Genomic DNA, 15,973 nt, shown 5'->3' with positions numbered 1-15,973 from the left:
TATACTTTCAAGGGACTTTAAAGTTTGTAACACATCTGAAGTTATAGAAGCTTAAAATTGCAGTAAGACTTCTGGACACCCTATATATGTTATAAAAAGGTGCTCTAGATCTGATGTGGTCGAGGACCACTCACCTACACCTCGCACCTACTTAGAGCAGCCAACTGAAAACGTCCAGTCATCAAAGTAGGACGCAACGTGGTGTGGAGACCAGTGTCTGAAAGCCAGCTGACCCTGACCTCCACCCTGAGGGAAGAGCGCTGCTCCGGCGCTTACCAAGGCAAGTTTTGGGGCTTCTCTGAGCCTTGGTTACCTTATCTGTGAAATGAACCCGGGAACAGTTGTCTCTCTGGACAGTCTTGGGAACCAGATGAGAAGCCCAGCAGGGCTCACTGGACGACCCAAAGCAAACCGCCAGGGCCTCTATCCACAGCCCCGCCTTCACCTTTGTTCCTGCCAGTTACGCAACGGTGTAGGCACCCGGGAATGGGGGGAGCGACAGGTGGCCTCCGTGCCCTCCTATGTCGCGCCAAGGGCACCCGGCCGCGCTCCAGGGTGCGCTGCGGGTAGGGGCGTCTGCCCTGCCGGCAGCGCCCCGGGCCCTCTGGACTCGCGTCCCTGGCTGTACCCTGTGAGCGCTTGAAGCCCGGGTGCAGCTCGCACTTGACCTTGGCTCCCCGGCCCGTGGCGCCGGGCGGGGCAACGGCGGGACCTTTCCGGAACTTTCCTGGGGCGGGGGTGGGCTCGCTCTCCCCGCCTCCAGCTTCCGCCCAGGGCTGGGCGGGCCCCAGCAGAGGCGAGAGCCCTCGCAGGGAGCGGCTGCTTTTGCTGCACCAACGCTGTGGCCGGAGGCTCTGCGCACCCCTGGGTAAGAGGCATCCTGCGGCCTATATCGGGCACTTGGCCAGGAGAGGGGGACCGGGCGGGGACAGAGATCACCCATAAGGCCGACTGTTAACCCAACTCTGTCCCAGCAGCTGGGACTGCGCGGCCCCTGTGTGTCGGGTTACATCCCTCTTCACACTTTTCTTCCCCACCCCCGGCATCTACAGCTAGTGCTGCCCTTACTGGAACCCGGGTCTTGGGACTCCTTCCGGCAGTGTCGGGCCTCGGGGTCGCGGAGAAGCTGACCTGCGAGGGGCGGTTAAAAACCCGAAGTATCCGTCGTCTTGTGTATGGGAATTTCTTGGTATCTTAGTGTGTGGGAATTTCTGGCACCTTCCGCTTGTTGACACTCAGCATGGTTCCCAGGGCGCAAGGGGTGCTCAGCCCCCGGGGGTAGGAAGTCTGCTTGCCCACAGTGGGGCACATTTATCCACACAGCTCGAGGCACGGAGGGGCGCTCAAGGAATCAGCTTCAGCTGCGGCTGGAACCAGCAGAGGAGAGCATTTAGGGCACGTGCTGAGCAGGAACTGGTGGAAAGGGTAGAAAGGGTCCTCTCGTGGAATTGGGGTCCTTTCCTTTCCTCTTCGCTTCTCTCTTTTAGTTATAAAAGAATCCCAACCTAGCTTCTTACTCAAAGACACAGTGAGCAGAGCCTCTGGATTTGCCTGGGCTGCCCATTGCTGTAATGTAGGGTTCTGACCCATTTTTCTGCCAATTGCCGCTTTGGCATTTCTGGGAAGACTAAGGACCACTTTTTGGTGCAGTACTTTTGAAGGTGTAACATAAAAGGCATAGAATTATAAAGGAAACCTATTTCAAAACACTTGTCAACATATTAAAAGAATTTATGCAGTAGTATATGTGCCTTTAGAAAAACGAATGCATTAAGTAACATGATCTAGCAGTGGATCTAATAGCTATCATAATTTTGAAATAGTAATGAACACAAATAATATTTCAGGATTTGGGCAATGCTTGTAATGTAAGAAAATATCTGTGATTTCTATTGGTGACACAGTAATAGGTACTACTGGTACTGCTGGGGTTTCTTGCATAAATATATGAAGAAAGTGCTAAAGTTCAGTTAGAGATTAGTGAAAATAAAGATAGAAATTTTTATCTTCCACCCAAGTTCAGGAAGTCAGGTCACATGGCTTCTGGTCTTGACACTTCCACTGACTAGCAGCACGAGCTTGTCTTTTGGACTTCTTTTCACCTTGGCTTCTTCATTGTACAGTGGAGATAATCGTACCTTCCCAAGTATTTAAGGTATCCAGTATTGCACCTGGCACAGAGGGGTGAGATAGGTACCATTTATTAGAACTTGTCTCCCTCACTAGACCCCAAGCTTGTGGCAATCACCATTATGTCCCCAATCCTGGTACATGGAATGTAGTCAATAAATATTGTTTGAATGAATAAGTGCATTGGAGAGGGTTGCTTGTAACTACATCTAAAAAACCCAGAATTTATCCAGGAGACAGCTGGTGGTTTGCGAAATGACTCTGCTTAAAATTCGAGCTGCTTTTTCCTACTGGCTGAACAATGTAGAAACACATCTGGAGCTGGAGGGCTTGAAATGTGAATCAGGGCCTATGGGTCTGTGCGTGTGGGTCTGTGTGGCTGGTGTTTTGCCAGAGAAAATGAAATTGAGTGTTGATAGGAAACTAGAACTCCTTTGCAGAACAGTTTCTCCTCCATCTTGCCTGTGTCTAGGCCTGTTAATCTGATGTGATGTAACGCAGGAAATTGTCTTATAGGGAATGGAGACAGACCCATGATGAGGCATTTCTGGACACAGATGCACATTTCTCTTTTCTCTTTTCACGTTTCCCTGCTCCGTCACCCATTACATAACTCCTCTATGACCCTTGAAGATTTGGTAAAAAGGAGCAGAAGGTGAAAGTTGCTACAAGCTGCCTAGACTAGACCTAAAGCCAACTAGTTGCTTCTTAATTCCCAGCCTTAAAAGTCTATGTAATCCAATAAATGTGGATGGTAATAGGAAGAAGAAAAGTAGATCCAGCCAGTGAAGCCTGTGGTTTACTTTGTAAAATTGCTAAGTTGGGGCAGAGAGATGGGGAGAGAACTTTGTAAAGAACAGTAAATTTAGAGCACGCTGGGTCTGTCTACGCCTGTAACTTTGAAGAGGGCAAATGCTGGTGTTATGAACTGAATTGTGTCCCCTCAAAAATTCATATGTTGAAGCCCTAATCCTCGTACCTTAGGATCTTACTATTTGGAGAGAGGGCCTTTAAAAAGGTAATTAACGTCAAATGAGATCATAAGCGTGGGGCCCTAATCCATTACGACTAGTGTCCTTATAAGAAGAGGAAAAGACACCAGGGGTGTGCAGAGACAAGACCATTTGAGGGCATAAGAAGGTCCAAGCCTAGGAGAGAGGCCTCATGAGAAACCAGACATGCTGACACCTTGATTTTGGACTTCTAGCCTCTAGAACTGTGAGAAATCAATTTCTGTTGTTTGAGCCACCCAGTCTGTGGTATTTTGTTATGGCAGCCTGAGCAGAATAATATACAGGCTGAGGAATTTTACATTGAATGTGAGCTCTTTATTCTCTTTCTTCCTTTGTTGCACTGACCTTCAAGGCCATGTGTTCCAAATGATGTTGCTAAAAGATGGAGGAGGAAGGCTCAACCCAGATAAGTTTTCTCGTGTCAAGCCGCTGATGTTTCTGGTTCAATTTTTGCTGTAGGATAGCCTGATGTTAATCAGGCAGACTAATTCAACCTGGACCTTGCCCTTTGAAAACAAAAGCTAAGCATCTGACCTTTTGGTTCTGCAGGTCCATGGGATGAGCCCTCCTTGAGGCAGTGGGTGCCACATGTCTGGTTGCATGAGTGGGGTTGACTCCCAGGGTAACTGAGAATCTCAAGGTGAAAAGAGTTGGTTAATATATCAAAATATTATACTGCTGCAATTACATAGGGCCCCAAGAGGCCTTGCTCTTGAACCTCCAGCCTCTAGAACTGTGAGAAAATAAATTTCTGTTGTTTAGCTGTGGGTTCTCTCTCTCTCTCTTTTTTTTAATGGCAGCTCTAACAAGTTAATATAATTTGGCACTCTATTCTAAGTCGTGATCCCAGCAGGTCCATCACTTTCTCTTAGGACCCCTCTCCTTTACCTACCCAAGAATATCTTATGCTCTCTTTCTACAGACACTCTGTATTGTCCCTTGGATCCTGTCTGAGGTCATTAAGGCCTTCTTCACCTTCATGGTCCTGACTGTTAGGAAAAACAGTCTTAAGCAAATGACCAGCCTAGCTGCTGAGCCATGTACAGAGCAGATGCTTTTATAAATGCATGGTGGGTGATGGGATGATGGTGTTGGTGATCATCCTTAAGTACCATGGGGTAATTCCTTTCCAGTCATAATGAATTTACAAATTTGACCCTAGCCCAGCCCTCAGGGAGCTTTCATTCTGTGTAGCTGGGAACCAGCAGCTCTAGCCCAATCTACAGTAATGGAGAGGGAATAGCTGTGTCTTTATCCTGGGACCAATCCCTGACTTCTGGAAGGGGGAGGCCTCAATCTTGGGGCCTATGGTGATTTCAATCTATGATACTTTCTTTTTCCCTTGGCAGTTTGCTGTAAGGCAGCCCATGGTGTCTTCATAGGAAATTGGTGTGTTTTAACAATCACCTTGTTTACAGTATAGATTGTGAGAACATCCCAAGGAGGTGCTGCGTTTAGTAAATGTGGTTTTGTGTTTCTGTGAGCATGTGCGTGGTGCTTTAAGTGGGTGACAGGCCATCCTATTTTCTGGCCAACTGGGTTTGCACGATAATCGTGAGCCTTTCAAGGTCTAGGTAATCAAATCCAAGCTTGTTTTGAGTCATAGAGTAGGAGGGACCTTTAAAGTCAACTGGACACATCCACTTATTTTATGCTCGTGGAAGAGGACTCAAAGTGGTTGCGACTTGCCCGTGGCTCCACAATGTCTGTTTCCTCACTTATAAACAGGGATGATAATACCAACGTCTCGGGTTGTTGTGAGAAATTATGTGATTCACAGTGTAATGCCTGTCACATAGAAAACCTTCAGTAATTTTTTCTGATGTTTTTGTTGTGTCTGGGATAGTGCACAGCAACTGCCCAGTGAATCATGGTCAGCAATGGTGCTGGTGTCAGACTCGGGGGAAGAGAAAGGGAGATATGGTTTCCATTCTGATTATGTTCAAGGCTTGGTTACAAACCATTGTCATTCTTTGCTGCAGTAGTTTAGAGCTCCAGTCAATTTATGGAGTTAGTAGGACAAGTATTCACCTTTGAGTATCTGCTTGTGAACCTCTGTTTCCCTTTTCCCCTCGTTTAGAGGATCACAGAGTTTAAAAAAGGAAGGGACCTTTGAAACTACCCAGTCCAATCCTTTATTCCACTGATGAAGAAAACATGACCCAGAATAGTTAAGGACAAGCCCTACCTGGCACTACCTGGAATGTGGACTTGGGTCTCCTAACTCCTGACATGTCCTCAGACAAAGCTTTTGCGGAATGGGAAACTGTCATTTATTTAGACATAGGAAAGACACTAGCTTAGGGAACCTGGCACACCTGTTACTGTGTCTACCCCCTCATTCTATCCTAACCATCGAAGTATTGAACTTGGCATCTCTTCAATCACGTTCAAACAACACATGGGTAACGTGTAATTAAAGAGTCTCTTCTCATTGTGTTAAGACCTCACACGCTGGATTCCATGGAACAATATTCCTGACAAATTGGCCAGTCCCTGTTTATAATGAAACTCCACTCCTCAGAGGCTTCTTGTATGTGAAACTCTGAGTGGGCATTCCAGCACTCCAGAGGCTGATGAGTAATTTTATTGTGATCGTTGAATGGCTTCAGGAGATCAAGGCAAAGGTGGATCCCTGCTGTGTGACTGGAAGCAAATTAACTCCACATTAGGCCTCCCTCTCCTGTGTGTCTTGTTGTGCAGTCTCAGGATGGACACACACAGGCATATGCAAACATTGAAACCTTCAGTATACTTGACTAGAGGCCAACTGTGAATGGTGGGGTTGAAGGGGAGCTAAATTGTGATGATTTATACACTAGAACATGAGTGGTCAAGCTCCCACTGGCTAAAATAAGCAGAGAAACAAGGCACTTCCCCCCATATAATTCAGACAAAACCTTTAACTTTCAGTTGAAATAATCCAATTGACTGTCCTATTGTTTCTTTTTCTGGAGCCGTAATGTGAGAGAATTCTCTTTCTGTAAATAGGATTTTTATTTTCTGCTTAGCAAATGTATGGTTTGGTGAAGTTGTCAGTCCCCCCCTATTGCAAAGCTCTCTGATTGTAAAATGAACATAGGCTAGGGAAACTTGTAGGAAATTTCTCAGTAGCAAAGGCAGCCACTGTTTCATTGCCATGTCCTCATTAGTAACTTTTTTTTTTTTTTTTTTTGCTGTACGTGGGCCTCTCACTGTTGTGGCCTCTCCCGTTGCGCAGCACAGGCTCCGGACGCGCAGGCTCAGCGGCCATGGCTCACGGGCCCAGCCGCTCCGCGGCATGTGGGATCTTCCCGGCCCGGGGCACGAACCCGTGTCCCCTGCATTGGCAGGCGGACTGTCAACCACTGCGCCACCAGGGAAGCCCCCTCATTAGTAACTCTTAATCAGTAATTCTTTAAAGAAAATTCCTACAGTTTCCCCCTAAAGAGTTAGGGAACTAAAAAACCCAGTGTGACTCAACCCTGAGTCATCAGGGAGCCGTCCGGGATTGTTTCTGTTGCCTGGACGATTTTCTCTTGGTCCACTACTAGAGCACTACCTTCACAGCTTCACGTTTAAACAAATATTTGGCATTGTAACAGCTCTAGAGGTAGAGTTCCAACATGGCCCTGCAGGCTTAAATGAAGATTGCCCCATTTTCTTTATTTGTTAACAAAATAGTAATCCAGTTCCTGAATTCAAGGGGAGGTGAGCTGAGAGGAAGGGCGCCACCTGCCTAATCCCTTCTCGGGCTCAGCTCCTTAGGCTCCTTCGTTCTCAGGGCCCTCAAGGGGCGTGGTTTCCTTCTCTCTCACCCTGCTTTGGATCTTCACTGCACTCTGAGTAGTCCAGAACACCGTCTCTCCAGTATAGCCACCTGAACAAGGTCCCGGTTCACATCCTTCCTTCTTTATCCCCTATGGCTAATTTGTCACAAAAATTCCTTCAACATCTGTTTTGCATTCACACCTTCATCTCTGTTCTCCTGTCTATTCGAAGCCCTTGCTGGTGCCTGAATTTCTGAATCAGCCATTTAATGGACCTTCATATTCCTGGTCTTCCCTGGGACAATAGACTCTTCTTATTCATCCCGGGTTCCGCAGTGCTTAGCCCAGTGCCTGGGACATAGTAAACACTCAAAAATGCTGAACTCAACTGAATTACTCTAAGTCATCCTTTCGACTCCCCCCCCAGGGGGTCTTTTTCAGTTTCCTTAAGAACTTCCAAGGGCTCTCACTGCCTTTAGCGGGGACCACAGCTCGTGTGCAGCTAGGGCTGAGCAGTAACAAAGGAGTATCGTAGGCCACGTGGGGCTGGGTGAGAGCTGGAACCTCGTGCAGGGTCCAGATGGGCAGTGATGGCTCAGCTCCAGCCCAGAGAGTTGACATGTGAGAATGTGGGTTCAGTGTTGTCAGAGAGGCCAATAATCTGGAATCTCAAGGGTAAGATATCCAAAAATTTTAATGTTGGCACTAATTCAAAATTTAAGCAGAATTTGTGAGTCAAACAGAACACAGCTCTGGTCTGCATTGGGCCTGCAGGTTGCTACTTTGTGACCCCTGGATGAGATTACGAATTGTCTAGGATTAAGCTTCCAACCCCAAATTTTACTTAATATGCCTATACAGTCTTATTTCTCTGTCTTCCCAGTTGGCACCAGCTTAGGCTCCCTTCTCCTTGTCCACAGTTATGCCATGCTCATTCTAGCATTTGGGATTCCATCTCCCAAATCCCTAACTTGTCCCAAACTAGCCCAGATCGGCCCTTGCCTAGACTTCCCTGTTTCTGCCCACACAATGCCTCTCTCTTCAGCTGCCATGATTCAACTTTGGCTCCGTCCCCACAGGGGCCCTTCTTACCTCTCATCCAGTCATTCTCTTTCCCTTACCTCTGTCTTATCTGAATCTTTATTTCTTTTTTTTTTTTTTTTTGCGGTACGCGGGCCTCTCACTGTTGTGGCCTCTCCCGTTGCGGAGCCCAGGCTCCGGACGCGCAGGCTCAGCGGCCATGGCTCACGGGCGCAGCCGCTCTGCGGCATGAGGGATCTTCCCGGACCGGGGCACGAACCCGTGTCCCCTGCATCGGCAGGCAGACTCTCAACCACTGCGCCACCAGGGAAGCCCTTTATTTGTATTTCTAATGCTAGCACTGAATCAGGCCCTTATCATTATACCTGGACCTCTGTACTAGTCTCCTAACTGATGTCCAGAATTGGTTTTGTCTCTCTTTTGATTTAATTTTCTCCTGGACACTAGATTGATTTTCTCAAAGCTTTCCCCTCTGTTCTGAAAAGTTTGATATATAAAGCCTCAGTTCCCTAGCATGGCCCTTTATAATCGGGCTATGATGTTTCTTTATTATCTACTCCTCTCAATATCAGTCATATCTGGTTGGCCTTCCCAGCTTATTAGTCAGGGTCTTATGAAACACTTGGCACACTCAAACAGTGCTGTTAAGAAGGGTTTAATGAAACAACTATTTACAAAGATGTGGGCAGGGTTAAAGGGAACCAACAAGAGTGGTGAAGCAATGGTATTGATTTGGGGCCTGAAGAAGCAAGTAGAGGGATTACTAGAACCCTGAGTCAGGGCGGTAGCTGAGGGGAAGGCCACCCCACAGGAACCAAGGCCTTCAGCTGGAGGAATCCAGCATTGCTCAGCTGAGGCTTGGCTGCGAGGGGTCTGGGGAATAAATACCCGAATTTCATTCTTTTCGCATCCTCTGATCTCCTGGTGCCTCCCACTGGCTGAATCCAACTGGAAGCCAGAGGACCAGGGAGGCCAGCTGATGCGCACCTTGCAGGTCAGCTCCCAGGGTTTGGAGAGGGCAGAGAAGGCTGGAGAGAGGTCTGGAGAGCAGCAGCCTACTCTTTGATTCATTTACCTATGCTGTTCCCTCCCATAGCATCTTCACCTGTCCAAATGCTGCCAATCTTTTACGTGCTGCTCAGATTCTGTTTCACCAAGTTTTCATTGATGATTTCTTCTCTCCTCAAAACACCTAAGGTGTTTAGCTCATACTGATTACATTGTACTTTGCTTCTGCTAGTTAAATCTAAGATATGGGATATAAACCCAGATTTTTGGAAGCCGGCGCCAACTTTCCTTCCCCTAATCCAGAGATGATGTAGGTGGTGGAAAATACAGGTGCTTCATTTTCTGGCAACTGTCCCTGAGGAGGTGGCTAGAGAGTGCTGCACTCCTGGTAGGCTGCCGAGGTTTTCTGCCTGTTGCCACCAACTCTTTGGACCCCAGGGTTGACAAGAAGGGCCCAGATACTCGATAAGTGTTGTGGGGATAGATGGGACCAGAGTTAGAACCAGAGTCTCCAACCATCAAGAGGTTTCAATCTCTCTGAGAAAACAGATGCATCAAAATGCCAACAAATAACAGTGACCACAAGGAAGTTCCAAGAAGGGCAAGACAGGTACCATGACTTGTAGAACCAACCTGGGCTGGAGGGACTAGAGAAGCTGGGACTTGGACTGCACTTTGGGCCACGGCTAAGATGAGGAGACAGGAAGGGGCATTTCAGAAGGGAATAATAGCCGGGGGTTAAGGGGCTAACGTGTACTCCATTCCACTAGAATGTAAGTTCCGTCAGCACAAGGACCTGATGTGACACGTTCACTGGTTTTTTTCCCAGCACAGCTCCTGGCGTAATGAAGGATAGGATCTCAGTAATTGTCTTAGTCTGTTTGGGCCACTATAAGAAATACAGTAGCCCCCTGTTATCGGTGGGAGAATACGTCCCAAGACCCATCCCCCTCCCCCGGCCCCAGTGGATGCCTGAAACCATGCATAGTACCGAATCCTGTATATACTATGTTTTTTCCTCTATGTGCATACCCGTGATAATGTTTAATTTATAAATTAGGTACAGTAAGAGACTAACAATAATAAAATAGGACAATTATAACAATGTACTATAATGACAGTTATGTGAATGTGGTCTTCAAAATATCTTGCTGTATGAATTTAATGCCTTTTCCATCCTAACTAAGCACCTATCACACCGGGGCTGTAACTTTGGCAGTATGAGATGCAACATCAGTACTAACACGAATTTCTTTTTCCTTCTTCATAATTTCATGGATAGAAGATTCATTCCTACTGTAGACCTCAGCAAACTCAGTATATGATTTCTTTTATTTTCTTAAGTCAAGAACTTTCACCTTTTCAATTAGAGGGAGCATTTTACATCTTCTCTTCGGCAAATCCAAATTGCCAGCATTGCTCCTCTTGTGCTTTGGGGCCTTCATTAAGTGAAACAAGGGTGACTTGAACACAGCACTGAAATACAGTTGATCTGATAACCGAGGTGGCCACTAAGTGACTAAGGGGCAGCCTACGCTGGACAGAGTGATGATTGATGTCCCAGGTAGGATGGAGTGGGATGGCGTGAGATTTCATCACACCACTCAGAATGGCATGCAGTTTTGAACTTATGAATTTTTTATTTCTGAAATTAAAAATTTAATTTCATTTAATATTTTTGGACTGAAGTTCACTGTGGATAATTGAAACCACAGAAAGCAAAACTGTGAGTAAGGAGGGACTACTGTACCACAGACTGGGTGGCTTATAAACGACAGAAATTTATTTCTAACAGTTCTAGAGTCCGGAAGGTCCAAGATCAAGGTGCCAGCATAGTTGAGTCGGGGCCAATGTCTTTTCCCTGTGTCCTCACATAGTAGAAGGGGTGAGGGATCTCCCCGGACCTTCTTTTATAAGGCACTAATCCCATTCATGAGGGTTCTACCCTCATAACCTCATCACCCCCAAAGGCCTCACCTACTAATACCATAACCTTTGGGAGTTAGGATTTCAACGTATGAATTTTGGGAGGGCACAAACATTTAGAGCATAGAATGAATTAGCAGATGGATGGATTTATTCAGTACCTTTGTATGTCAGATGTGTACACAGTGAAGGAAGGTAGTACTTAATTAATTCAGAAACACTCTATTGAGTGTAGAGGAAAACACAAAGCACTAGGACACATCCCTACTCAAGCTAGAAAGGGAAAGATGTACACACATCTCACTACCTTTAACCTTCCAATATTTAAATTAGACATTCTAATGTTAAAAAAAACTTTCCCTTGGGGAATCCTGTGGTGGTCCAATGGTTAGGACTCCATGCTTCCACTACAGGGGGCCTGGGTTTGATCCCTGGTTGGGGAACTAAGATCCTGCAGGCCACACTGTGCGGCCAAAACCAACCAAACACCTTTCCCCTGAAATTTGGCTCACCTTTTTATTGGCCTACCTTATCAGTAACTGGCAAGCTCTGCTGTTCTTCCATTAGCATCTAAAGCTAATAGACTGGGAATGGGACCAGGACTGGGTAGGGAAATTTCTGTCCATCTGCACAGGTCCTTGTATGTAGTAGGTACTCAACGAATACTTGTAGAAACATTCTTAGATACAGCAGAATTGTGGCCATGCAGATTTCATGTAACTCTTTCTTTCCATAAAGATATGATTGCACATTTAGCATAGCTAAATGTAATTTAATCTGCATACCTTTTGTGTAGGAAATAAATCTGTAAATAAAAATATAGCTTAGGTGATGTTTTTTGAGCACTTCTGGCTGATGACACCTCTCTTTTATCAAGGTTAAATGGCTAAAATATATGGGAAAACTTTCCTTGTTGGAGAAGATATCCCGTTTCAGTACATTAATAGAGTGGGACAAAAGAGAGGACCGCCCGGTGCTGTATTCTTCAGGAGTAATTATTGCATTAAAAAATCATACCGTAGCTATGTTATTTAGTTGCAAAACTTGGCTCACTCACTCACATAATTATAGCATTCAACAGTAATATGTAATTAAATTGCTTTTTAAATGCCACCTGACAGTTCAGCGAGTTTGTAAGGAGAAGGAGTAGAGCAAAATTTGTTAAACATGTAAAATCTTCCATCTGACTGGACAGTAGTGAATGCACTTTAGTGTATTAAAATGTACCTGGGATTTGTTTTCAATGAGGCATGGTGAAACCAGCACATCAGGAGATGACCACCATGAAGGACAAAGTTTTGACTCCGAGTTCCCTAGGAATGGGAGGCCTGGTACACCATGTACCCGGGCCACATGGGGAAGCATGCAGGTTGGTCAGGAGGCAGAAAAATTAAGGAAAACCTGTAATGTGGTTTTCATGAGGCAGGGGGAACAGGCGGACCAGGTTTGGGATTGGCTAATTTGAATAATTTTAGTGGGCTCTGGCGTATAGGGACTGCCCTGGTTGTCTGGTGTCTGGTCCTGGGATGATCAGGGCAGAAGAATGTTGCCTTCTGGAATGTAAAACCCAGACAGAGGAAGTGGTTCGCGTATGGACTCTGGGTTTGTTGGCTTTACTTATCAAAGGTGTGCTCCTAGACTGCGTTGTGTACTGTCTTTAGGAGTTGGTTAGCCCTGAGAGGGGCAGTCTCTTTAGGATTAACAAAGCCCCCAAATGTCAAACAATCATAAAATACAGAAATTAAAAACATGATTAATACAGTAGGATTCAAAATATCTCCAGGAAGGTTTCATGAAGTGTCTTATTCAGTGCCATTGATAAGTGCCACAAATATGCCTACATACTTGCATGTACTTCAGATTGAGATGAGATCACATTAAGCTACCATAGCATTTGGGGGGCAGTGTTTGGTATTTTCCTGGCAATCCAGTCACAGTGACAATTTCCTTCCTGAGATTTTTTCCGTATTTGGACCTGCCCTTTGATAGTTTAAGTCAGAGGGTGTGATGGCCAATATCCTGTGTCAACTTGACTGGGCCACAGGGTGCCCAGATGTTTGGTTAAACATTATTCTGGGTGTGTCTATAAGGGTGTTTCTGGAGGAATCAGTAGACTGGGGAAAGAAGATTGTCCTCCTCGGTGTGGGTAGTGTCATCCAATCAGTTGAAGGTCTGAATAGAACAAAAAGGCTGACCCTCCCACGAGGAAGAGAGAACCCTTCCTGTCTGCCTGCCTTGACCTGGGACATTGGTTTCCTCCTGCCTTGGTACTTGAACTGAAACATCAGCTTTACCTGGGTCTTGAGCCCGCTGTTCCTTTGGACTGAAACTCCACCATTGCCTCTCCTGGATCTCCAGCTTACTGACTGCAGATCTTGGGGCGTAGCCTCCATAATCGTGTGAGCCAATTTCCAGGAGTGCCCTTTGTATAATAGGGAAAGTGATGATTGCTTTGGTTCTCTCCCTCTCTCCTTTCCATCCCCTCCGGTTTAATCCTGGTTTTGTCCTTTTTTGGCTGTGTGGCCTTGATGTAACCAGTCTCCTGGAGCCTCACTTTTTTCAGCTGGTAAAATGGGGATGATATGTCTACCTCTAGTGCCTAGCACAGCGCCTGGCACATCGGAGTCTGAGATGGTGCAGTGATGAGCCAGTTTTACAATAGGGGTCAGGGTCTAGCTTCAGATTGTCCAAAGTAGCCATGGTATGCTGGCAAGGGGTGGGAGGGGCTTTTGCAGAGAACTGGTAGAGGGAGGGACCAGGCCAGTTCATTGAGTCCCAGAGGGGTGGGTGGGCAGAGTGCCCTAGAGGAGTGCAGTAGGCACTAGAGGTGGATTTACCCAGAAGCAAATGAAGTTTAAGCTTTTGGGCCTCTCTCTTGCACAGGTCTCTGTGGGTGCTGGGAGTTCCAGGAGCGGAGGGGTAGCCAGGTTATAACCAGAAAGCATTATGCTTATGTTTCTGTTAAACTGCCTAAAAGAGATCTCAGAAGAGTCTTGACTCACCAAGGATCCAGACATTTATTTGGACTTGTTTTCTCATTCCAAATTAATATTAACTATCTAATTTTGTATTTGTAATTTTGGGTCTCCAACGTGTATAGGCTTCAATGCCCATAAAACCTGGATCTGCCCCTGCCTGGAGGGCTGCCCTTCTGGGGGATGGCATGTGGAGCCCCAGCAAAGAGGTCATCTTGAGATTCGGAGCCGGGAGAAGGTCCAGACTGGGAGCTCTCCACCTCTGAATTGCAGGCTCCCGCTAATGCCTGCATTGCTGCTCCAAAGGGCATTCAGAAAAAGTTGCTGTTCACGGAAAGGACTCACTGTAGCTCTGACCCTGCTGCAGATTCAAGTGACCTTTGGAAGATCACCTCGGCCCTCTGAGCCTCAGTTTTCCCATTTGTAAAGTGGTATCGATACCTCCAGTGTAGACTCAGGTATGGGTCCTGTGAATTGTAAAGCTCTAGGCACTTGGGAGGGAAGTATCGTAATTGTGTTGCTACTACTTGTATTTCTGTTATCTTGCTATTACTTGAAATAGGCTTAGACCTTAACATTTCAGTGACTAAAGAGCAAAGGTAATGTCCACCCTGACACACTGTTTTTTGATTTCTGTTTTTTGCTGTTTCATTCATTCGTTCATTTTAATTTTTTATTGAGGAAACTTTCCAGCATATACAAAAATTCACAGATTACCACAAGGAATGCCCATATATATATCCATCAGTTGGCTTCAGACTATTATCAACTCTGAAATGCCGTTTGCAGCAATGTGGATGGACCTAGAGATTATCATACTAAGTGAAGTAAGTCAGACAGAGAAAGACAAATAACATATGATATCACTTATATGTGGAATCTAAAAAAATGATACAAATGAACTTATTTACAATTACAAAACAGAAGTAGACTCAGACATAGAAAACAAACTTATGGTTACCAAAGGGGAAACGAGGGGGCAGGGATAAATTTGGAATTGGATAAATTTGTATTTGGCAACAGATACAGACTACTATATATAAAATAAACAACCAGGACCTACTGTATAGCACAGGGAACTATATTCAATATCTTGTAATAACCTATAATGGAAAAGAATCTGAAAAAGAATATATATATATATATATAATGGAATCACTTTGCTGTACACTTGAAACATTGTAAATCAACTATACTTCAATTAAAAAAATTATTATCAACTCATGGCCAATCTGATGTCATCTACACTCCTACCTACTCACCTCCTGTAATATTTTTGAGCAAATCCCAAATCATTTAAACTGCAAGAATCCCAGTATTTTAAAAATTCAAGGGCCCATAAAAACTTACATCAATACTATTATTCTACCTCACTCATCCCCCAAAAAACTTAAAATTTTTTTCTTCCAATTTGTTTAGTAAGCTAAAATTTAATATCATATATTCCCTCCCAACTCACTCCCTGGGGCATAAGTTACTTTACATTTGAATTAAATAAAATTCAGCTGGTAGGCATTTTCCCTGAATTATCTCTTAGGTCTAACAGTGTGAGAACTCAGTTGAGGAGTAAGTTTGAATTAACCTCTGCTCTTTAATCAGGGAGGTGACCTTAGGCAGGTGCTCTAACTTTACACTAAGCCTCAATTTTCTTGTCTGTAAAATGGGGATACTAACACCCTCTTTACAAAGTTATTGTCTCTGAGACAGCAGAGTAAACACTCAGTAAATGTTAGCTAAATAATAGCTAAATGTAGCTAAATAATAGCTAAATGTTAGCTATTATTATTATGATAGTTTCTGCCTACTTTTTCTTATCGAACCCTGTCTTCTGGAAGTAATTTTGTTGAGAGATGTAAATAACTGACGATAGACTTGGCTGATTTAAGTTAAAAGGCCCAGCAAGCCCAAGGGGGAGGAGCGAATGGAGGAGGAGGAGCCTTCCAGGAGTCTTACCACCTGGGCACTAGGTGTAAGCCCAACCCATGCTGTGTAGACAAGGTTCACTTGTGTCTCAGAGACTGGGACCCACAGGGATCCAGACCCTCAGGACATCACAGCTCAGCATAAGCTTGGCTGGGAAGCTGGAGGTCCAGAGGTCAGGTAGGAGGAACGGGGTGGGTGGTGAGAGGTG

General features: G+C 45.3%; 1 protein-coding gene across 3 annotated transcripts in view; it reads left to right on the top strand.

Moving 5' to 3' along the window:
* The first annotated feature begins 474 nt into the window (after positions 1 to 474).
* SQOR (sulfide quinone oxidoreductase) overlaps positions 475 to 15,973 on the top strand; it is a 46,082-nt gene continuing 30,583 nt past the window's right edge. The window contains exon 1 of one of the 3 annotated variants that reach the window (XM_033408377.2): positions 475 to 868. The gene's annotated coding sequence lies outside the window, so the exon portion shown is untranslated. Of the gene's footprint in view, positions 869 to 14,279; positions 14,301 to 15,973 lie in introns of those variants that run through there. The other 2 variants (XM_004281272.3, XM_049706072.1) reach the window with 2 other exon arrangements.

The sequence above is a fragment of the Orcinus orca genome, chromosome 2 (genome assembly GCF_937001465.1).
Source record: "Orcinus orca chromosome 2, mOrcOrc1.1, whole genome shotgun sequence".
NCBI classification, from domain to species: domain Eukaryota; kingdom Metazoa; phylum Chordata; class Mammalia; order Artiodactyla; family Delphinidae; genus Orcinus; species Orcinus orca.
The sequence above is the reverse complement of the archived record's forward strand: the minus strand, read 5'-3'. Positions and strand labels throughout refer to the sequence as shown.